Source organism: Passer domesticus, chromosome 5, assembly GCF_036417665.1.
Source record: "Passer domesticus isolate bPasDom1 chromosome 5, bPasDom1.hap1, whole genome shotgun sequence".
Taxonomy (NCBI): Eukaryota; Metazoa; Chordata; class Aves; order Passeriformes; family Passeridae; genus Passer; species Passer domesticus.
The window spans coordinates 55,015,000-55,037,791 of record NC_087478.1 but is presented as its reverse complement, the minus strand read 5'-3'; the positions used below and the strand labels follow the sequence as shown (position 1 = coordinate 55,037,791).

Genomic DNA, 22,792 nt, shown 5'->3' with positions numbered 1-22,792 from the left:
CTGCTCACTTGCAAAAAGAAAAAAAAAGAAAAGAAAAAAGAAAAAAAGGAAAGGAAAAAATTGAGAAAAAGAAAAAAGGGGGAAAAGAAGAAGGGAAAATGAGAAAAATGAGAAAAGGAAAAAAATTGTGGATTTTCTAAATAAAGCACACTGTCTCCATTCAGCCCACGCAGAAAGGGTGCTTACTCAATCCTCTTACCATTGACAATATAATAAAACCAGAGGAACTTTTTTGAAGTAGATCTGCACATTCCACATTTGGATTGAGGGGCAATGGACTGTTTAAATTGCTATTTACATTTCCAGCTGTTTTACCAGTGATTTGCCCAACTTAATAGCTCTTTAAGCTTTTAAACAAGAAAATAGCTATTCTCAAGACTCAAAGAAGAAACCATGGTTATTTCAATCTCCCTCTATTGTAAAAGGCTTAGACCCCTCTCTCTTTATAGATACCCTTCCCTCTATAGTACTTCCCTTTTCCATCTCCTCCTTCTTTCTAAACCTTCTTCCATCTTTTTATCTCACTTTTTACATTATTACTTTTAGCATGATAATGTATCTTTGCTGATACTGCTGATTCAAGGAAAGTGTTTGCAAGTAATCACCAAGGTTCCCAAGAGAGACTTAAGTTAGCCAGAAAATTAGATTTGCATGTATAATCTTCTGCTAGTTATTGGGGAGTTAGTCCATGTCAAACAAATGCTCTACAGCTATTGAAAAAATGTATATTTATTTATCCACTTTCCTCGGGAGACATATTAAAAAAAACCTAGATGTGTGTACAGACAAAATGTATTTTCTGCTTATTTTTCAGGCAAATTGGAAGAAGAGGGCAGAGGAGCAGTCCACAGATAAGAATGAGACCAAGATGAAAGGTTAAAATGGGAGGGAGCTTAATTCATAGTGCTCTATAAAAAACTGCAATTATTTTGTTGTAATTGGAACATATTAGCTTGTTTAAATTGGTGCTAATAAAATGTAAAATCATGAAGAAGAAATTAAAAAACAAAACCCACCTCCTCCTTTTGCCCTGATCAAAGTTTCAATGTTTTTCTTTTATTAACTCTAAATGTCCCCTGTGTTTACAGATGATTGCAACCCTAGTTAGACAGTGGAGCAAACAACCAAATCTAAACCTTGCAGGAAGTGGTAGCAGCAACTCTAATTAAAATTTTTTAAATGAGTACGGTTCAGTAAAGAAAATTTTAGCAATGGTCAGAAAAATACAAGTTCTTTTTATATTGTATCCTAACTCAAATATTTTTAAAGAAATTAATTGCAACTGGCATAACACTGGACATCTGTGATTTTCTTTTGAAAGTAACACTTCATTTTTAACAGTCATACAGTCTAAATGACACATATTCTAAACTGAAATGCCTATTTTTTTGTTAAGGTTTGTAAAAGTTAGTTTATGATCCCCAGAGCAGGTATACTGGCTGCCCCTGAGCAGCAGGATGTTTGTCCTGGTGTCACACACTAGCATGTCAGTGACAACACAGCAGTGTCACTGGATAAGACAGGACCACGAATCAATGTGTATTTGAATTACTGTGGTTATAAGAAAATTGGCTTCTACCTGGACCATCTGTTCCCTTCAGAAAGGAAGGGAGAAAATCTGCACACCTGAGTCATTAAAAAGTGACTGAGTTCTAGAGGAAGCAGGTTTAAGGATAAATCAGGTGCTATCTTTGTCTACAAAGGAAAAACAAATCAAACAGCATAAAACCCAAGGTCCAGTAGAAGTCACCAAAAAAAAAAAGAAATGGAAAAACATCCAAAAAAATTCTAAGCATAGTTAGACTTTATGAAATTTTTTAGTGAAAAGAAATTCCATTGTCTTTTAGTACTCTGCAGGAGAGTGAAAAACAAGTAGTATTTAGCAGAATTTTTTCTGGAAAACTCTTCCTTAGATTTTAAAATTCTGAGGGAACTCTGCTATTAGCACTAAAAAGACTGCAAACATACATGGAGAGGGAGCAATGAGACAGAGAGGGGGAAAGATTTCGTAAACATCTAATGTGACAAATCCAGCTGTATTTTAGTACTGTTGAAAAATCAGCACTCTGCCTAAATATATAAGAACATATGAAAATACTGAAAAAAATTATTTGAAAGGAAGTGCCTCAGAGCAGACATATATCTCATGACACTCAGTTCTAAGAAACTTGATGCTTTCCCACCCTACACAAGACAGATTTTTGGTTATATATAAAATATCTCCTGTTTTTACTATATTTATATTATTGTTGTGCAGCAGTAAGAAAGGAAGACTGCAAATTAGATCTTTTTCTGTGCCAAGGAGCTGCCTTAGGAATTCAGGTATACTAGATATTTTCCCCTAGCCTTTGTTTCAACAGCTAAAAAAAGCATTAAAATCCATCTTTGTTGAAGTTCCTTACAAAAGAAGAGAAAAAAAGCTACTGTGTAGAATGTGGCAAGAATTAGCTTACAGGCCAGTCTATTAACAGCCAACAAACCTGTGCAGTAGAGTAGCCACAGGAAGTCACACTGAGTAAAAAACCATTTGAAAGTAAAATTTTCCAGCACTGGGCAAGATTAAGAGAGACAAACTCCAGTGAGCAGCTTCACTAAAAACAACAGTTTACAGTAAGGGACCATTCTTGAGCTGCAGGAGCCCTATATTAGAGAATTCATTTGTATGAAAACACTCCTTTGTCTCAAAGATGGAAGTTTAAATGCCAAAGAAGCCATAGTAAAAGGTCAATGACTCAACCTGAGCACTCTGTACTATATGAAGAGTTTTACATTTTATCCAGCATTCAGCTGCCACAGCCACCAGATCTCAGTAGTATCTTCTGACAAATCTCATTAGGCTTCTTCCTGCTCTATTAAAATCACTGCAGCTAAGGAAAGAAGGATCAAATCTATGTTGTGTTGCCTGATAGGTTTTATATTTATGTATTTACTAACATAGGAAATATTTAACCCAGCAATTACTATTTGTCTAAGACAAATCAGATCAGTTTCTGCAAACCTGAAAAGCACTGATAAACTGCTTTGCTCTGCTAACATTGATGGCAGTTTTAGCTCTTCTAGCCCTGAATACTCAGTTTCAGACTTCAGTAGGATTCATAAGGTGTCAGGGAAATTCTCTCAGATCACAAAAAGTTCAGCAAAATGAAAACTGTCTCTGGTCTATAAGTTGTGGCACAGAGCGTGCTGCAAGATAAACTTTTACCCTTACTCACACCTCTGTTCCTTCCAGTAACATTTACAGGCCACATACAAACAAACATATTGTGTGATCTCAACCTACCAAAATGAAGCCTAGGAAAAAGCATAAGCAGGGAAAGAAAAGCCATTTAATGAAGCAGCAAATGGGATCTGAGAGAGCAGAATGTCTATTGCTAAAAACTCAGTGTGATGGCTCAGAGCTGCAAGCACTAGAAAGGCACAAACCATTAGTCTAACTGCAATGGGTTCTTGCCAGCTGGTGATATTGTAACCAAACATAGCAGGGGCCATCTTCGTCTGTCTCTCCTTGTTACAGAAACATCTGAGGCAATAGAGAAGAGAAGTCACACACAATATCCAGCATTATGTAAAAACAGCTCCTCAGAAGCTCTGGGATGTGCTCAATCAATAGCTAGAAAATACTGTTGGGTTGAACACTGAGTGTAGCAGGTGCACCTAATAAACAGCTATTAAAATGCCTGTTCCCCCAGTCAATTCCTTACAGATACTCCTTGGTATACGGAGTTTTCAAAAGCTCTGTCACTTAAGGCTTCTGTTCTCTGGCTCTTTTACCACCACCACAGCAGTCACACAGGCACATGTACTTGTAGCGGGTAATCACTGTGCTTCCTGCAGCACAGCCTTTATCTCTGCTGGCTGACAAATGCCTCAATGCAGCTTCCTGGCTGGGTCTGGTGCCCGTCTGTGCTCCTCTCCCTCTGCCCTCGCCTTGTTTCAGATAGAACAGGTATAGTTTGTGCTGTTTGCTCAGCCAGCTCACATCTGCCCTGGCAGTACTTCTTCTTAAGTGTGAGTAACAACTTGGGAGCTGGGAGCCAAAAATTGACTGAAAACTCTTTCTAGTCCTGCTTCCTTGTTAGTATCTGACTCATGTGTTGAAGTACAGGACATACCACCTGAAAAATATTTTAGTCCCTTAGGTCAGAAGTACAATAAAATTAATTTGACATTAGCCCACTCCACAGTACCGCTAAAAATCCTATGCTGAGAGTTCAAAATATGAGCATATGTAGAAATTGTCTGACCAAGTTCTTTCTAGAAGGGTTAGAGGTGGAAAGTATTAGCTGAATAAAGATGCTGGGCAAAGTGAAAGTTTCAAACCCTTATTGTGGATCACACTGCAAAGTATCATTCTGCATGTTTTTTTGGAGTTTCTCTTTTAGAGAATGAACTTCAGCCACTGAAGATACACAATGATTCTTCATGAACATCTTAACTTGCTCTCAAATGCTCCATGGCTTAATACAGCTCATGCCTGCATGTGAAAGTCTGTCAGAAATTGATTCCCAGAGTGTCAGTTCTGGCTATTTGTAAATATGTAAAAATTATTAAAAAATACAGAAAGACACGAAATTCCTGCAGATCTGAGCCCTGGAATGCTGCTTTAGGTGAATACAAATATACTCAGGACTCTCATCCTTTGCAGGACAAATCCTAAATTTGCTGCATTCAAAGAACTTCAGAAGGCAAATTTATATAACCAAATTCTTCTGCTGGCTGTGTTGAGGGGAAGCAGCACAAGCTGTGAGGTGTAGGTGCAGCTTTGTGAGGCTGAGAACCAAAAGGGATGTCAGAGCTAGCACAGCACATTGATGGAGATGCTGGCTTGAATCTAGATACAAGAGTGCTGTGCTTCTGTGAAGAAATTGGCAAAAAAGTTTGTTCTTTGCTAGAATCTCTCTTAGTAGAGTCACCAAAGCCTGTTTCCAAGGCAGAACAGCTTCTCTGGGGCTTGGTAGTATAATTTTGGCAGAGAGTCCTTCATGCTGCTTGAGCAGAGGCCGGTATATATGGAACCAAAACTAAATTTCTCATCACTGCTTTGCCTTCTGGTTGGAAGTTAACACTATTGCTCAGCAAAGGGCAACATTAAACTGTAATTCCCTTATTTAAAACAATAACAAATGTCTCCTGCATAGAAAACTAATAGGCCCTGTCCCCAGATGGTGTAAATTAGCATGGCCCCACTAATGTCTGATTTATAACAACTGAAGATCCAATGTATCACATGATTAAATGTGCACTTTACTATCCTGGAAATGTCTTGAGGGCCATGTAATTGTGTGATAATGAACTAAACTTTTAATTAAGTTCTCATTTTGAATTAGAATCAATAAGTCAATAAATAGCCTTCACTTGATTTAGATGATAAGTATGCACAGCTGAGACTGCACTCTATGTCCTCCCTAGTTTTCAGGGTCTCTTTTCTCCTCCATATGTCAGAATCTAAAGAAGGAGCTCTGAACTATGGTCCTAATATATTATTGTCACACATGGTGATAATACTGGTAGAGTTAGGAGACTGCCAGGTTTCTATTATAAATCCTGTTCCCAAGGTTTTATAGCATGTGTGTTTCAAACTGCAGTCAGCAATGTTGTTTTTACAAGGAGCTGTCAGCCCCAGTGTGAATTTTTGTCAAAATAAAATTATAAATGGATTTGATAGATTCAATCTGTCAATTTTTCAGGATTTCTGAAGCTATTTTTGCTAATCTTTGGCATAATATTCCTTGGATTTGAAAAATGCAGTTTCATAGCAAACTTTTCAACACGACTAATTGCTGATTTTTATTGGAAGGAGAGAAAGAGCAAATAGATTTGTATGGTGGCAATGACTCTTCTATTTTAAGACTAGACACAAGATCTTTTTGACCATCCAGTCTGACCCTTTGAAGAGCTAGGTGACAGAATTTCATCCAGTGAATAACACATCTGTCCCAGTAACTTCTAGGTTGAATTACAGCAGTTCCTCAGAAAGTTATTACTTTCTCTCTGTAGGGAATGTCGCAGACAAACTATAATCCAGCATTTGGAATGGCAGAGCTGAAGTTATCACTTCAGACTTTTACACTTCACTCCAATTCTGACTAACTGTGTAGTCTTAGGAAAGTAGCTTAATTTTTCTGATTTATCCATTTTTCCATCTTCTGCAATGAAGAAAATAATATTTAAAAGCCTTAGAGAGGAGGTGGTGAGATGTAAAAAATTATTTGAGGAATGCTTTGAACTCTTCAGATGAAAGATGTTATTCTGTGAAAGAGAAGAAAGACACTAGCATGTATTCAAATTTCAAAACTGATTACTTTTCAGAATGTGTTGTTTCTCTCCATTTGTGTCAAGCTAACAGCTGCTGCTGAACAAAAATTGGGTTAGGTGAAGAACTGAATCTCACAGTCCATTTTAGAAAAAAATAGTGTAGAATTTGATATGGATACTTTCACTCCACTTGCAATACTTTACTAGAAAGGTTGGTTTTCATTATGATAATATTTTGTCTTCATTGCCACTGGATAGAGCATCTTTCAGTGGGACTCTCTCAGGACTACAATAACTGCCCCTTTCTTGACTGATTAAATACCTGATAGCAAATTGGGTTCTGGAGAACAATTAAAATTATTGGGGCAATTTGCACTTTGGATTCTCACTGTGTCTGGACACTAAAAAAATAGAGGGTTTCATCTTCAAGAGCCTAATAATAATGCTTGGCGCTGGCATAAAGAATAATTCATACCATTATACCTTAAAAAAAATCCAGCTTCCTTTAACTGGAATATTGAGGACCTTTTTCAGAGTGACTGTTACAAGTTCCACTAATAGTCCTTACTATTTAGGGTCTATATTTGCCCTGATAAACACACCTGCTTCTAAAAGTGTCCCTTGGCACTTAGGCTGGTCATGCAGGGTGATCTGCACACAAACACACTGGGTATTGTGCTGCTCTAATTTGGCTCCTCCAGCTCCCCAATAGATGATTTATTATTTTATCACAGCTTTCTTTTCAAAATTTCCAAAAAATTAAAAAGTAGGGCAGTTATGGGTTTTTGCCCCTTTCATTGGGCCTCAGGGGGCTCCCCTGATGGGGGAGACTCTCTCGTAACAGTTCTGTGCCAGGACAGAGAGATGCACAGGACTTTTTTCGTCTTCAGGTTGTTGTTTATTGTTATCAAAAATTCTGGCACACCGTCTATACCAGACTTAGTGTGCAGGAAAGCACCACAAAATGGCTACAAGATGTACAGTTTCAAGGTCTTTTAAAGTTGTTTCATCCAATTAACTCTTAAAAAGTACTTTATTTCCACCTTTCTACCAATATCCCTTGTCTGTCCACGTAACCTCACCACTGCAGATTTCCTCACCCAATCATCCTGTGCCACTAACTGCAGAAAATGGAGTAGATGAAGAAGAAGCCCAAGACAACTCCTGAAATCCTCCATCTTGCTTCCTATCCACTTCCATACAAAAAAATTCCAAAACCTAAATTTCTCACCCTGAGACAAACAACACTATTCTCTAGTATCTTTTTCACGCTCTGGTGGATTCTAGTCTATCCCAAAGTCTCAGAAGCCCTCTCCATAGGCAGAGGTCAAAGGCAGTGCTTCTCTGGGAGTCAGGGCCCCTCAGAGCAGACAGAAAAATATTCCATGTGGCCTAGGTTCCAACAGGCAGTAGAGAAAGGTCCACAGTACATAGTACTGCAAGGTGTTCAGCCAAGTAAAATTACTTCACTGAAGGACCACTGCAATGGATCCCCAGGAATATGTGCTGGGGACATCAGCTCCTGACCCTTCACTGTTCACCAGGACATCTCCTCTGCAAGAGAGCACAACTGCAGCATGATGGCTCCAGGAACAGGATCTCAGTGGAGAACATGGAAGAGAGATGAAGATTGCACAGGAGCAGTCATTGCTGCAGGTCAATGGCAGCTACATACACTGACTTTCTTGCAAGACTCAAGATGTAGGGGGAAGACTCACAAAATAATGATAAAATTTCAGATATATGAAAGTGGTGGGTCTGGATTAATGGAACTATGTAGCTGGTCTTAACTTGTTTTCCAAGGTCTGTACAGCCAAGTCCTTTAGAAATACAATTTCTATGTTAAGAACCTGTGTTCTTTGCCTCTGTGTTTTTTTCCACTCCAATTGAATAAGGATTTCAACACCAGATGAGCCTTGTTAGACCCAATATCTAAAAAGAGAAATTTCTGTGATGGTTTGAGAGGTTTCAAATTCTGAATCCTGGCCACAGAGAAGAATGAATGCTTGTATGAAACTCAGCAGGACAGTTTTTGGTTGCCTTTGTTAGCTTCAACTGCACAAAAATAACAGATATCTTTTTGCTCACACACTGTTTCAATGTTTTTTAGCAGTTTAACTGGGGACCAAAGAAGAGTTGGGAAACAACTTCTAAAGAGTCCCCATTAGCAAGTAAAAGTTCTCAAGCTGGGGATAGTTTAGATTCAGGACAGGATAAACAAAAGATTAAACGACCTACACACCATTATTTCAGTAACCACTTAGATACAACATACCAAATCAATTCCTCATTTATGGTATTACAGCGGAGTTATGAATTTAGCATGCTGGCTCTGATCAGTGAGACATGAAGAGTTGTACAAATAAGCATCACAAAAACATTACAATGTCATTTCACAGAATGCTTTCCTTTCCCTTCAGACATCAATGGTGACCAGAAGTAGTTGGAGCAGAGCTGGTCAGCAAAGGCTACCAGTAGAAAAATACTGAGGAAGAAGAACCACAAGCCATTACTCCAAATGAACAAGACTGTTTTGTCATGACTGTGTTTGAGTATTTACACTCCAGATTAGTTCTGAGTGTTAAAAAATTGCCAGAAGCATGTTCCTCTGTGAGTTGAAGCTCACCTTTGTCACAGATAAAGAACATAAATTGCTATGTAATACTTATTCACAGCTGGCTCACTATTGAGCCAGCATTATGTCCCCTTAGTCTCTAGAGCTGAAGAGTTTGTGAACATGGTAGTACAGGCTATGCTGTTGAGATAGAATGCTGAAAATAGAACCCATATCAAAACAAAATGCTGGGATTTATTTTCTTTTCTTCATGTATTCAGCTTGTGGGTAGGTGTCCCAAAAAGCTTTGGACTAATGCTAGCTCCCCTTCAATGAGGAATAGGTTCTTTTCCTAGTTTACCAATGTGGTGCACCACATGGCCAGAAGTGGGAATCTTCAGGCAGATGTACAGGACTAGACACAAAGAAATACAGGAACATAACTGGACAGCTAACAAAACATGATAGCGCAGAGAAAATTAACTTGATTCTCGATAGTATTTATTCCACTGCCACAGTGCTACTAATCGCAACAGAATTAAAAGCTCTCAACAGAATTAAGAGCATTTTGTCAAAGATGTGTGGCACAGATCTCTGAATATGAGCAGTCAGCTTTCCACCAGTGTAAACCACCCATGTAGACCAGCCCACCATGAACAACTCGGGTGTTTACAGGGGTTAGCCTATCATGCAGATTAAGTCTGAGTTGAAGTAGCCAAGTGTTTTGATCCTCTGGCAGAGTGCAGAGCAGATGGAATATTAATCCTCTGAAATATTATACCATGCAATTTATAATAATCAGGGGAGTGATGAGAAAAACCCAGGATGATATTATGGAAAACAGGCCATTTTAATAATTTGGCTTCAGCAGACTCAGAGAAATGGACAAGAGATTCCAGACATAATTGAAGACTTCGAAGGCACCAAGGAAATAATCCATTTAATTCAATAAAAGCCTAGTCTGGAATTGCCTCATTTGCAGCTTGCTTGACATTTGCTGAAATTTTTGGTGCCAGTAAAATAAAATTGCTTTCTCAGTATAATTAACCCACTGACACATTATTGAATTAGACATGAAGTGTGTGTCTAAACTTTTTTTCTTAAAACCAAGAACATGAAATATTTTAACCTAAATGGGACATGAGAATTGACTAGTGACATTTGAATGCAGGGACTGGTCCGGACTCTGCCTCTCAAGAGACTCTGCCATGGGCTCCTACTGTGCTTTGTGCCATTTCAAAAGCACACTAAAAAAATGTTCTGATTTTGGCTGGGATAGACATAATTTTCTTCTTAGTTGCTGGTTCAGTGCTGTGTTTTGAGTTTACGATGAGAATATTGTTGATAACACACTTATGTTTTAGTTGTTGCTGAGCAGGGCTTACATTAAATCATGGATTTTTCAGCTTCTCCTGACCTGCCAGGAAGCGAGGCTGGGGCAGCACAAGAAGCTGGGAGTGAACACAGCCAGGACAGCTTATCCCAATATGGCCAAAGGCATATTCTAGACCATATGACCTCAAGGTGAACAATGAAACTGGGGGGGTTGGCTGGAATGTGGGAACCTGCTTCTCAGGGATTGGCTAGGCCTAAGTCAGCAGGTAGTGAGCAGTTACTGTGCATCACTTGTGTTGCATGTTCTCTTATTTCATTAGTATTTTTTCTTCCTCTTCTGTCCTACTACCCTATCTTTACGGCAGCCCATGAGTTTACCTTTTTTCTGATTTTCTCCCCCCTCCCAGTGTGGGGGAAAGAGGGAACAGCTGTGCTGTGTTTAGCTGTCTGCTGGATGAAACCACAACAAAAAACTTCAATTCACAGTGGGTTTTGTTGGTTTTTGATTTTTTTTTCAGATGGACTGCTATGGACATTTTGTGACACCTCTATCCATAATGGAGCCTTGTTAGCTACATTATAAATCACATCAGCACAGAAGCAGATGGCCCATGGGTGCATGTCACTGAGCACACACTGCAGCTTCCTATGCAGTGGCTGAGCCATAACCCAGTACTAAACCATCAAACCACTATTTATGACCTTATTTGTCTCCCTAGACCAATGGGGATAACCCAACCTCATGTTGGGGCTGATGGAATGCATCCTCTGACTGGACACTGAAAGGCAGTGATACATCTTGTTCAACAGTCACCGCCTGCCAGAATTTCTCAAACAGTAGGAAAGGTCCACAGCCAATAAGCCTCAAAAGCTTAGCATCTAATACTAGCACAAAACCAAGTGGGACACTCCCCTCTCACCTGCTCAAGGAACAGAGGCTGTCTGCAGCTTGTCCTGCATTCTGATACAGGCAGATAGTGTTGTGCAAAACAGGGACTGCATAGAAGAACTGGACTGATTTTGTGTGATATAACTCTCTTGCATTTGTTCCCAGGCCATTTGCTTGCAAATTGGTCTCTTACTTCATCAGTGAAACTGAAAGGCAAATCAAGATTAGTAAAGAAATCATTGAACCCGCAAAGTATAGCATCAGAGCTATGTGGCATTTCAGGTAAAAGGAATATATTGAATAAAGATTAAAGAATAATTGGTTAAGGGACAAAAAGGAAGGATACTATTTTATTTGATTAAAAGTGCTCCTGACAGAGGATGGATGAATTCACTTTTACTTAGAAACACTATCCAGTTCTTGAAATATCAACAGAAAATAATTCAGGAACTACAAATGTGGTCAAATTTCAAACAAAAGATGCAATTTCAAGTAATGAAACAACAGATTTCAGTGGCATGACACATCCTTCAATTGGTCTGCAGATTGTGCCACACAGCTACAAACAAACTTTGTGGGTGGTAACACAAAGGAGGCATAGAGACTCTGGATATATTACAGTATTATGGCACAATTCTGTTTATTAAGTCAATCTTTCATTCTCTTCTTTAAAATGTCTACAGTTATTTTCCCTCTTCCTTTCTCCTCCAATTCAGTTGTACAAATGGAATATTTGCACAAGTCTGACCCAGACCAACAAGGCTGAATCTCAGCACTCTCCTGGGAAGGTGATACAGGACATTGCAAGGCTGCAGCATTTACCCCTTCCTGATTTTAGTCTGTGTTCCCAGATGTTGCTAGTGGAGGGAGGGCTACAGGGGCGGCTTCTGTGAGAAACTCCCAGAAGCCTCTCCCATGTCCAGCAGAGCCATTGTTAGCGCAAGCTCCAGGCAGACCTGCCACTGGTCAAGGTCAAGCCTAGCAGAGAAGGTGTTGACACCTAGGGGATAATGGATTTAAGAACAAAAAAACCCACATTTTTGCGCAACTGTAATTGGGTACAGAGAGGGATAGGAACACATGAGAGGAACAGCTCTGCAAACACCCAGGGCAGGGCAGAAGGAGGGGCAGCTCCAGGCTCCAGAGCTGGGATTCCCCTGAGATTCTGTGGTGCAGCCCACAGAGAGGTGGCTAAGTCCCTGCAACCCCTGGAGGGCAGGGGGTGCAGAGATCTACCCTGTGCTGTAGCAGAGTCCTGGCAGAATCTGTGGAGACAGGATCCCAGGATGGAGCAGGTTTGCTCCCACTCTGGAGCAGCCTGTTCCTGAACAACTGACCCAGAGTGGAAGGGACACACTCTGGAGCAGTTTGTGATGAACTGCAGGGAAGGACTCATGCTGAAGAAGTTGCTGGAACACTGTTTCCTGTGGGAGGGACCCACTCTGGAATGGGGAGAGAGTGTGAGGATTCCTTCCCCTGAGGAGGAAGGAGCAGAAGAAACAATATGAAACCAACTCACCACAACCCCCATTCCTGGTTCCCCTGCACTACTGCAGGGAAAGAGATAGAAAATTAGTGAATAAAATTAAGCCCAGGAAGAAGGGAAGGGTGGAGGAAAGGGTTTTAAGATTTGGTTTTATTTCTCATTACCCTGCTCTGATCAGTAATAAATTCAATTAAGTTCTCTGAATCTGTTTTGCCCCATGACAGTAACTAGTGAGTGATCTCTTGCTGTCCTTATCTCAACCCAGAAGCCTTTAATTATATTTTCTTTCCCCTGCCCATTTGAGTGAGGAGGGGGGTGATACAGCAGCTTTGGTGGGCACCTGGGTCAACCCACCACACCTCCCTAGCAGCAGCCTACATGGCTCCTGGGAAATGCCCAGAACAAGAGGGCTATTCACTGGCATATCCCACTCCTACCAGCTTCTAGCTGCTTCCCTGCAAAGAAAATAGGGGGTTCACTGGGTGTTGACCAAGATCTTATGGTTTTTGTCCCTGGGAATGCTTCCGTCATTGGAAGAAAGCTGGAAAAAAGCTCCAGCAGGACTATCTTGTTAGCAGGAGCAAAAGCCCATCCTACAGGAGCAACTTCCCCCTATTTACAAAAATTGCAGCCCCTAGATGTCTTCTTCCATATACAAGAGCAGTGCTACTTTCACTTTTTTGTCCTTTTCCTTCTTACATACTCCCATGTACTGTTTGTAGTTTCAACTTGTATCCTAAAGCATACCATAGAGGCATCACTCACTACCTTTCAGGATACATTCATTTAAGTCACCAATAATGAGATTTTTCTCTTTTTTAATGTTTTTTTTCAGTCACATGTAGCTCACATAAGGTTTGTGCAGTGTTTTTTGTCATAATTCTCATAGGAAAATGAAACAATTTAAAAACAGAGTAATAGAATGATGGTGAATTGAAGTTTGTTGCTGACCTGCTGCGGTTTGAGTAATTGTTCAGTAATTGAAGTTCCAAAGACCATTTTATACTTTTCAGTCATTCACTAGCACTGGTACAGCATTGCTTCCTGCTCCAACACTGATGCAGAGGTGATAATTATTTGCAGGGCTGCTTTCTAGCTCTTCAGACAAGAGGTGCTGGTTAAAAAAAGTGCATTTCAAACACCAGGCATGTCTTAGAAAGGCAATAAAGGAATTATGAAAATACATGTCAACAGCTGGATTGATTCAGGGTTATGTCTGGTTATACATGCCAGAGAATTGCTGGGTTCTACGAACAATTGAATCTAAATTGGTTATCCTAAGGAAAGACAAGGAAGAAACCCAAACACTTTACACATATGTGCTTCTGTATTCCTAGTCTTTACACTGCCAATACAAATAAAAATAATTAAAACTGTTGTTGTTGGCAGCCCCCAATATTTAGGATCAATATAACAATAAAGAGTCCATAATGCCACTTTGGGTGATTCACTCTACTTGACGTAGTCAAAAGCCACATCATTCTGTAAGTAAAATAACTCAATCGTTAGTTATATAGGCCTAGGATACCCTGCCTCGATCTGTATCTAATATTGATATATTTGACAGAATTATGGGATAATACTAAAAAAACCTATCTGGTTTTTACTCATTCTGTCAAGCTCTGACAGCTGTGTCAGCCTCAGGAGACCTCTGAGTCCATTTGGCATAAGGCATGCAGCATTGCAGTGGGCATATTTGGGGCTCAGCTGCAGTGCTGGGGAGTTTTCCTGCTTTCAGGAATACAGGATACAGCAGCTCCATGGGAGGTGGGAGTAGGACACTTTCAGGGTGACCAAGGCAACCATGTGCTCTATTTGTCTCTCTTTCCTTTTCAAACCACTGATAGAAAAAATTTATAATGTTTTTGGACCAAGTCAACAATACTGAGCGATGTGGAGCACTCCAAAAGGCAAAGGCCAAAATCAGTGAATGAGGCTGCAGATCTTTGCTGCTCAAGTTAAGGGCATGCATTCACTCTCATCTCTTTCCCACCACCACAATGGGCAGTTACACCAAATTAGCAAGAGACACACTGATAGAGTAGAGCAGAGGAAAAGGAGTTAAAAAAAAAAGTCCTTTGTACCTTACCTCAGTAAAATGGTCCCATCATGAACTTTAATTAGGACTGGTACAGTCTCAAGGGGGTGACATGCAAGACCACATTGAGCTAAAGCAGAAACTGAGAGAGAGCCTTCAGATAAGAACTACACAAACATTTTGAATTGTCACTGTACTCATCTTAAACCTATTTGTAGAGATGTCAGTGCATGTTACCTTGCTCCTGCAGCCACCCTAGTGATGCTGCAGTCAGACAAGGTGTCACTTATTCACTGGGTTGTTTCAATAAGGCTGCATAAATTGATATTTTTTTCCCCAGCTACTTGAAAATCACCATTCTTCTGAATAATGTGGTGCACTTTATATTCATTTGACACGGTGTAAGTCACAGGTACTAGAACGCAAGGAAATTGCCTCGAACAATTAAGATATGTCTTTCAGCTGTAAACAAACTTATAATTGGTCTTAATCTCTGAAAGTTACTACCCGTACTAAACTTGCAAAATATGCAGGCTAGCAGAAAGCAGCAGAGTACAGCAGTAAATCTGCAAAGCCATTAGTCTTCTAGACAGCTGTTACAAATACAGCAGAAACTTATGGATCTACATAATCTCAAATGTAAAAAGTCATACCTTTCATTCAGAGGAGTGCTTTACAACCATTAATTAAACCTCATGACACTGCAGGGAGTTAGTAAAATGCTAATGCCAGTTTGGCAGATGTGTAAATTAGCCTATCTATCATTCAATATTTGAATGTACTTGATGACATCCAAGGGAAACTGAACTGGAACCTTTATATCTATTGATTTTCTGTTGCTAAGGGATATGTATGATACCTCAAGAGATTTGGAGAAGGAATGTTCTGTTTTAAAATGAAACTATTTGGAATAATAGAGCCTCTTTAATTTCCTACCTTTCCACAACAAAATTTAAAATAAATATTCTCATTTTACTGGACCTAACACTTCAGAAAAAACATATACAAGTTGAGGAAGGTATATGAAATATGTTATTATTTCTCTGTTATATTTGCCTACTCAACATTTTCAAGGGTCATTTTTCTGCAGAGATAATTAAAGATAAGTGGGACTAAATTATCAACCTACTTTCAAGTCAACCCATTCCTAGAAGCAAGGAAGCAGTACTAGGGGCACAACACCACATGACTTATGATTCCCACGGAGGAGGGGAAGGCAGATGAGAAGTAAGCAAATTCCTAATTTTCAGATAATTTAGAAAACCTTAGGTCCATTTGCTCTGGATGACAAATTTAGTTAATGCTGTAAGCTTTCAAAAGATGAGGCACATTGCAAGAATGCATGGAATAAAATACTTGGTGTTGCGAAGCCTCAGTAGCACACTTGGTGAAGGGTAATTTAAGATGTCTGGCCTTTGAAGTCAATAGACACTTAAAAGGACTGGTGGTATCTCTAGCATATGGCACTTTTCAGAAGTGTTATGGAAGGCCTGACCTTGTAATTTTGTGGGCAGGAAAGCAGCTGAAGCTGAGTGGTCTTCAGGCTTTCAGCTCTCTGCCCACTTTCCATCTGTTTCAAAAATCAGGACCCAGCAGGAAATATACTGCAGAATAATCACATAACTGGTCACAGAAACTTACATTGTATCTCCCCATTGACCTATACCCTATATTGGTTGTAAAATCTTTGCAAAACATAGCAGATGCTGAACAGGTATCTGAAAGGGGCAATGTAATGACCTGGCAAAGCTGTAGAAGCCTGAATATGATTGCTACTAACATTACAGCTATACAATTTACTTACTAAGCCAGGGGTAATCAGATCTCCTCCTACGGGCAGAAAACTGAGTCCTGCACTGCAGAGAGATGCTTACCTCAGTTCTCTCCATCTTTAGTTAGTCATGCTTTGGCTATGCAAACTCATCCAACTTCCTTTGAAGCATCGTGTCCTGACAGCTGCTAGGAACAGGATATCTGACCTGATAGGTATAGCAAATCCTAAATTCCTGGAAAGGGTCTCCTTTGAGTGTACTCTTTGGTATTTCCTTTCCTATGGAAATGGGCAGAACTGCCAGCCTCCTTGGAAACTGCAATTAATCCAAGGTGAGGAGCTCATTGCTGCAACAAAGATGCAGACAAATTTTTTTTTCTCTCAGCATGTCTACTATGCAAACATTCTGGTCAAGCCACATTCATCAGGTTCAGCTTTGAGCTTGAAGCCAGGTGCTGGAGCTGTGCTCCAAGGCTAGGCTCCTGTCTGTAATCCTACTAAAAAGTACTGTGCTGAATAAATATCTGATATATCTAGGACTTATTCCCTGAAAGGATCACAAAGTGTTTTGGGTGCTATATATAGGAATCACTTGATCTACCACCAAAATGTGGTTACATATGAAGTGAAAGGGAGGGCAGAGAACAGAAACACTGCAGCTATGATGTGAAAAATAGATCAGCTAATTTTAAAGGCAGATGAATTTCTTGAGCCTGAATCATAGCCTTTGAATCTATTTAACAGAAAAAATCAGAAAAATCCTCATTGATGCCCTGTTGTCAGGTTCTTGGCTACTCATTACTGCTGAAACACAGTGGTCCTATGTTTTTGTGGCCCTACTTGAATTCAGCTTCTGATGCACATTTGCTCTTTAATTGTAATATGATTATTTTAAATATGATTATGAATACCAGGAGGACCTGCCACAATGATACCAATACCAAACACTGGAGAAAAAAAGCAGCAAAGAAGGAAAGACTGTTAATAAATTACCTGACAACAGCCATCCCTGTAGTTCACCGGAACAGTGACTAATGCATTCACCCTCCCAGCAATTCTGCAAAATAGAGATTATCAGTTACAATGAGGAGGAACCAAAGGCTCAGAAAGACTCACACCATGCCCAGCAGCTGTTCTTCCTCTTAAATCAGAGTATCAAAGTCCCATCAATGTCTGTAAGCAGAGGCTGAGGATCTTCCTGTCTCCCTGTGGAGTGGATAGGCCCCACCAGAGCCTGGGACCTAAAGCAATCCCATGGTCATGGACCGGGACTGACAGTTTGGTGGTTTCTTCCAGCTGAAGCTTTGGAAATTAAGTGTATTCTGGGGTATTTTCCTAACTACTTCTAGGCTGTGCCCAATCTTTCATGTTTATCACTGACCATGGAGCTGGAGCTTTCCTTTTGGCTCTTCTCTAATGCCACACCATCCATCTCCCTCTGGGCCTCTAACCCTGCCCTTTGACTCAGGGTGGCAGCTTACACTGGGAATGAGGTATCTCCAAAGCATGAAGAGTGATGTTAGAGCTGGAGAAGGAACCCAGTGCCTCACCAGAGTCTGACATTACCAGTTATTTAAATTGTATCATCCATCTTCTACCTATATCCAGGTTCCAGAGGGACTACACAGCTCACAACTCTGCCAGCCAGTTCTGGAGCTTTTCACCTCAAGGTTACAGGTTCAGTCTCCCTTGGTTATGATTATAAGCAACTCTTTGCACTCAGGTGCTTTCCCTGACTTAAGTGTGTATGTTGCAAGGCAGTTACCTCCACCTCTCTCTACCTCTCACCTGTTTCACCAGATTTTTTTTTTTTAATGGAAGTCATTGTTTGGGTGTATCAATGAAAAAGGATATGAAGAAAATATATGTACGTGGTAAAAACACATTATAATTTTTAAGGTTTTTACTTTCAATGGAATTTTGAGGGACAGAAAAATATAAAATATTCCTCTTCCTTTTTCCTAAGTAGACAGGGGTTGAACAAACCAAATCTAACACTCTTCCAGAAAGAAATGACCATGAGGTGAGCAAGATTCAGTCTCCTGGAGATAGCCAAAAAAAGATATCAAGTCAGTGAACCTGTGAGAATAGTCTAAAACCCCCAGTCTCACCAGGAACACAGAATGTGCCACCCTGGATCAATTAAGAGACTCCCCATGACAGCGGTATTTTTGCAAATATATGGAGTAAAGAAGCTGAGACATCTTATTTTGGATGTCTCCTGTGAAGTGAAATTCAGAGGCAGACTGATATCTATTTCAGGACAGTATGGAAGAAATGTGTGCTGCTCCCAGCAATGAGACACCTCTTCTGTAGATAAAGCTAACAGTTAGAAATTATGAATTTGCTTGCATTCAAAAAAACCCCAAAAAAACAAATAACAAAAAATCACCAACCAACAAACCTCAAAAAAAATTAACAACCCCCCCATCCCCAAACAAAAAAAACCAAAAACAAAAACAACAACAACAAAAAAAAAAAAACAACAAAAAAAAACCAAAAACAAAACCAAAACAAAAACAAAAAAAAAACACCCAAAAAAACAACACCCCAAAAAAACCCCAACCCACCCCCTAAAACCAATCAATGTGAAAATCTACATTTTCTCTGAAGGGCACATTTAAATTCAACCAGTTATGACTTAAGCAAATACGTAATTTAAATGTTCCTGGCTTGTCCATTCTGATTTTAAACATTTCTGACTCTCTTTCCTAACAAGCTACTCTAAGTATATAGGCAGCTCAGAGAAGTTATACATAGCTGAATTCAGTGAAGATATGAAGTTTTGGTACTTTAAAATTTTTTCCAAAGTTCAGCTTTCAGGGTCATGCAAGCATGCAAAAAAATCTCAACTTCCATTTAGAAAAAGGGAAAAAAGCAAAATGTTTTTAGCCCCTGTGGCTGCAAAGAAAGATTTTGAAAATAGAGGTCATAAAGTGTTACAAGGCAGAAGACAAGCAAAAAAATCCTATTTGTATTATTTTAAAACTTTCACCTTTTTTAAGCCAATAACATAATTAGGGGGCAGGGTGGATGGCTGTTCCATGATATTTGAATGCCTGATTTGGAAATGCTGGACTTTACAGTATTATTTTCTACTTATTTTCTATTTTTATTATTGAGTACTAAAATTCCAAGTTTCAGTGGAATAGAATGTTTTCTTCTCCTGAGGTGATAAATTCCTGAAAATAATGGAAATACTGACAGAGTGTAACTACCCTGTCTCAAAAGAGGCACCCTGATTATTAGTTTCTACTTAAAAGCATATTTCTTTCAAAATTGGCTCTAATATAACTTGTAAATCATTTTGGTGGCAGCTCAGAGGAAAATAAGGGGAATGTTGATCTTGGAAAGCTTGATCTTGGCAAGCAAAAAAGAATTTTCATCTGAACTTTGAATTCTTAAGAGGTCTTGATCGAAATAATATATATACTGGGTCAAAGAGCTCTTTAAAAGAAGAAGAAAAACTAAGTTTGTTAGAAGAATGAGCAAGTTTAAAGTTGCAAAGAAATTGTCAGGTATTCTGCTGCCTCCCTGTGGAAGCTGGGATGCTTTAACTAGAATTCGTTTTGAAACCAGAATCGAGTGCAACAGCAATTTTAGTTCCAACTAATTTTCAAGAGTATTTCTAATTATCTTCTGGGTTTAAAAGCACAAACAATGCATGAGAGTTAAACAGGTGGATGCTCTTGAAGGACATGGGGATGGCCATGAAGGTGCTGTGGGTGCTGCACAGGCCCCAAGGGCTGTACCTGTTGCTGGTCTAGTGGCCAAGGCTGTGCTTTGAGTGATCAAGGAACCACATCCTGCAACACATTCCCACTACTCCTTTACTAGGCTGAAGAAGAAAAAACAAGTTATTTTTCTATTGTTTTAGCCCAAAACCTGCTCTCTAGTTACTGCAGGCAGGGAAGCAGCAAAGTGCTGTCAGCAGGTTCAATTTCTCTGTAAATGAAGCTTCTACTTTGGGTCTCACTCACCCCTGTGGAGCACAACAATGTGTGCTTCTCTTCTGTGCCACTTCTGAGGAAAATGTGTGGGAGTAAATAACGCTGACCCTTCACTGAAGGAGGAATACAATACAGGAGACAGTAGCAAACCAAGGCATTCTGGAAAAGGCTCTTATAGGGAGGGAAGCCCTGGAGAGAGCAGCACAGGGAACTGTGCAGGGAGAAGATGGGGAAGCAGTGGCACTCCTTGGCCAGCACTAGATGAGACAGGAGCCGGTGCTGACTCAGCAGGCACTGCCTGCCAGAGTAAGGTCATGTCAGGGTCAGCACTGCCTGCCTGCCCTTCTCCAGCACTGAAAGGACTGATCAGATCTTTGTTGCTCCTTGTCTCATTTTTCTACTTCCCAAATTTCTTCAGCAGCTGGCACTCACTACTATGTGACCCAGGTGCAATGGAGCCTGTTCCAGCATTTCTATTAAAGAAGAGATGGTGATCTGATTCCATCTCATCTGTGCCACCTGAGTGAGCTAAACCATCCTCTAAAGATACACTGCTCCTTACTTAATAATTGAATTACATTCAGGGGGAGGGGTGGAAGAAACCTTCCTCTAGAGATTATAAAGGAAACTTAGGAGAGCTTCTTGATTTATGTGCTTGGAATTACACAGCATTAATAACAACTGCATGAGCACGGACTTGGTGTTCAGCCTACCAGCTCATATACCATATCCAGGACAAGACACCACTGATTGTTTTAGCTTCTCTGGGGCACTTTCCCAAGAATCATGATAAGGCGAGTCCACAAGAATGCAGGTTTAATGAAGATTTGTGTCATTTGCCCTTTACAAAGGGGACAGTGTGCTCTCCAGGCTCAGGCCAGCACAGACTGTGAGATTGTTGCTTCACACTCAAGCTCTACAAAAGATCTCGATGAAGCCACCAAAACTGCAGAAACCCACTGCATATAACCTGCCAACAGGTAGTGAAATATCATTAAGATTAGGTTTTCCCAACAATAATTCCCCCTTAGACATTTTCTGTCACATCTTCCTCATGTGGCTTTAAACATATCAGGGCATGCCTAGTCCATTGAGAAATAACACATAGCAGGACATCACTGAGCTTGGAAGATGCTTATGGAGACATCTGAGCAATCAACCTGCAGGAGTGGCCTAATCTTCAAATAATCACAATATTTTGTTTTAAACATTAAATGTTGCTGCAGACTGAAAAATTATCAACTCGTAAAAATATAAGATTGCTTTTTTGGCACAAAGAGCCTCAATCTGTACGTAACTGTAATATTTCTGACCATACTGATGAGTAAACATTAATTTCTGATTTGCTTCTCCCTTACCCTGCTCTGTTTTTCATTCCTGTGAGGGTGGTATATCCTCACAGGGAGCCACTTGTTCTATCCAGGATGGCCTCATATTTAAGGCTGACCTGGACAGTCCTGGAACACAGGCTTTACATAGAAACCACAGCCCCACTGAGTTCCTAATTTCAGAAAGGGCCAGGAGGATACTACTGCATCTCACCTGATTTACGCCCTACCAATGTGAATTTTCTCACGCAGACCAGATGTAACTTGGGCAAGAAACAGCAGCACCAGCAATGGCTCCATTTTCCACTTCATATAACTATGGAAGCTCTTTGGCAGGATTCTTGTTCCTGACAAATTTCTCACTTTTTTTTTTTTACTCCCTCTGTTAAAACTCTAAGAGAAAACTTCAGTTTTCAGATTTTTGACTAAAAAAGTGAAACAACTTTAAAAAAACCTCAGCAGACACTTCAGGGAAAGGAAAAATAATTTTTAACCCTAAGAAAAGCACTACTTTAATTCCTAGTACCGCCTTTAAAAGGAAACACTTATGTTATTTGCTGCCTTGCATTTCTGTCTTTCTGACAGGAAGAAATATTTAAAAAAAAAAAGATTTTTGGAGGGATTTATTTCAGTTCTGTGATCTCTAAACCCCTTCTTCTCAAAGAAAAGGGCACAGAACTCAAAATAAGAGTGTGTGGGAAGAAATGTTCTGTAACCATCTTCTTCCATGGAATAAAAAGGACAATGTAAGTAAGGAGAAAGAAGCCCTCTCATTTACTTACTTCTCATCCATTTTCCATTAAAAAAAATAGATGGAACACCTTTCAAGTAAAACAAAGCAGGCAATTCACTTTTCCAAGGGAATATATAAATGATGGAGAAAAACTGCTTTGGTGCTTTCTTATGTTTATGCCCTTTTTCACCTGTGGATAAGGAATAAGAATGGAAAAGTTCTACAAAAGAAGAAATAAAAGAATATGACTGTTTTGAATGAGTCAACAGTTCCTGTTTCTTTTTTTTTTTTTTCTTCCAAAGAACCTCCAAAACTTTCTCAAAACCTTAAAAAAATCCATAGAGTATTTACCTTTTAATGCATCAGTTCTGGGGCCACATCAGTGATTAATGAATGACCTGGAAGACGCCACCCACGGACAGATCAATAGATTGAATGAGCAATCGGTGTTGT

The 22,792-nt window shown here is 39.7% G+C and overlaps 1 protein-coding gene across 1 annotated transcript in view; it reads right to left on the bottom strand.

Annotated features, from left to right (window-relative positions):
* Positions 1-22,792, bottom strand: part of SCUBE1 (signal peptide, CUB domain and EGF like domain containing 1) — a 230,160-nt gene that overhangs the window by 205,850 nt on the left and 1,518 nt on the right. The window contains exons 3-5 of the mRNA XM_064420579.1: positions 17,322-17,385; positions 13,471-16,675; positions 11,065-11,239 (exon numbers count right to left, since the gene is read on the bottom strand). The gene's annotated coding sequence lies outside the window, so the exon portion shown is untranslated. The remainder of the gene's footprint in view (positions 1-11,064; positions 11,240-13,470; positions 16,676-17,321; positions 17,386-22,792) is intronic.